Genomic DNA, 2,501 nt, shown 5'->3' with positions numbered 1-2,501 from the left:
ACCAACTGATGCAATTATCATACAGTACGCTCCAATTATAACCATCACGGTTATAACGAAATTCTACAAATATCAAAGTAAAAATTCGGGTCCGAAATTATCATACATAATTACATATATATATCATATATATATATATATATATATATATATATATAAATAAATAAATATATATATATATATTATATAAATATATGTGTATAAATATATATATATATATATACATACATATATATACATATATACATACATATATATATATATATATATATCTTTGTATATTTCTTTCTTATCCAGATGCCTCCCAGCAGTGAAGAAGAAAAAGAAAAAGAAAACACACACACACACACACACACACACACATGGCACACAAAATGTGATTTCAAACACAATTAGAACTCCCACAAAACTCACGCAATTTACATATGTATATTTCCTACAGAAACATGTTATGAATTTCATATTAAAATGTTTCATTTTCATGACTGATTTTAAGTAGGCTAGCATAAATTGCAACTACTGTTCTGGTGTACACTACCTACAGAGCTACCACTGGGTAGACAGCCTACTTGCACGTTAATATATGATTAAACATTGTTTCTCCCATATCTGTCCATATCGCTTATCTGGACATGGCCAAATAACAGAGGTTGGACTGTATATGTACTTAGTAAATCATCCTTCTGTAACTATCTGTAACAAGCTGCCATATTGTATGAAAACAATTGTATTTGCAATGAGAGCATTTGAAATTAAGATGTGCATTCCCATTGTTCTATACATGTATGACATTTCATGGTATTCACGAAGCAGGTTTAAGAGAATATCATCTTTGTTTTCCAAGCCTACTTGCATATGAAACTGAGTCTTTTCACTAATTTGGTCACTCTTCTGAATCTCCAACAACTGAGTACAGCTCTGTCACCCTACAGCAAAATCGACTGATTTGTCTATCAAGGATGCTTTGATCAAGGATGCTTTGATTATGGATGAATTTGTGCGTCCATTTTTCTATTATTCTTCCTGCAGACATGTACTACTAGAAACAGCTGCTCAAATTTCTCATACTACTACACACCGTTCTATAATGAACATGGTTAATGAAATTCTTGTTACAATGAAGTGAAAATTCAGGTCTCAAAATTATGATCTGTGTATCTCTGCATACTTGAGTGTTTGACTGTAACAAAGCTTTGATATAACGAAAGAAAACTGCTGGACCCGAGGACTTCGTAATAATGGGAGTGCATTGTACTGTACAGTGCCAGCATGTTCACCATGCATACAAGAAAATATGAATATGGGCAGGTAGTCATCAATTGGTGTGCATGTACTTCAAGTACAAAGTTTATTGTCTGAAGAATGTCTAAAAGTGTCACATTACTACGCATAGTACACGAGTCTCACCTAGTACCTCTTTGTTTATTTGTTTGTGTTTTCTCTCGCCATTCTTCATTCTGGTTTGGCTGCATTCTAAATTTATAACTGACCAAATGTTAAATTAATTTTTTTTTTCATTTACTAGCAAGCAACAGCTCTTAATAATGCTACATTCAATAAAGTAGAAATGGCACAATTCTTGGTCAGTGTCAGTCTAACCTGAAGTACTTTGAAGTGTATCACCGTGGATTATTGAGTAAGTTTTAGGGCATCCACTCTATTTTTTTGTCTTTCCCTTCTTTTGAAATAGTGTCATGACTCGAGTATAAATTACACTTTGCAGGTAATGTACAGTACTTTGACTTTGAATCTATATATCCGCATAAATGGCGTCAATAACATAATTATGTAGTCCTTGCCCATGCAATGATTTCTGGTGTCCTAATCAATGTCAATACATTATGCTGAACACTCATAGTTTAACAATCACAAAAATACTACACAAACAATGAGCACTGAGAAAAGTAACATCCTTGTTTCAATCTCCTTCATTTTCATAAGTACATTGTATATCCTATACTTCTGGTAGCTACACGCTGTACAAGGATGATTGCTGGTCCACATTTACTTCATGACAGGCATTCAAATATTTGTGGGGTTTTTTTTCTCTCATTTTTTTTTTCTAAAGGAGCATAATTCTACATTGACAAGTTGTCAGTAAAACCGATGTATTGTTTAAGTTTTGAATAAGTTCAAAAGCTTGCAAGAATGGGGAAGAAGCTTTTTTGGAAGAAAAATTTGCCTCTAAGCAAAGTCTACTGAAACTATGTTCCTTTCAGTAATATATGAAATGTGTCTATTTTGTATCAATGTAAAACACAAAACACAACAAAACTAGAAATATCACTTAAGGTGATTAATACCCCCGCCCCGTGACGACAGTCTTACCCAAGGAATGATCTTTCCTTGATCTTCTGCCATTTAAATGCCGTTACCATGGCAACGCAGCTTCCGACACGTCCGAAAAATATGTCTTGCACATCTTCCCACCAAGACTATTGTGTGTGCCACATTTCATAAGCTTTTGTCAAAAACTGAGGAAGTAGTTCAATCCACAAGAT

This window comes from Diadema antillarum, unplaced genomic scaffold, assembly GCF_040938485.1.
Source record: "Diadema antillarum isolate AM-2024a unplaced genomic scaffold, OU_Dant_1.0 scf00000111, whole genome shotgun sequence".
Classification (NCBI taxonomy): domain Eukaryota; kingdom Metazoa; phylum Echinodermata; class Echinoidea; order Diadematoida; family Diadematidae; genus Diadema; species Diadema antillarum.
Note: the sequence above shows the minus strand (reverse complement) of the source record.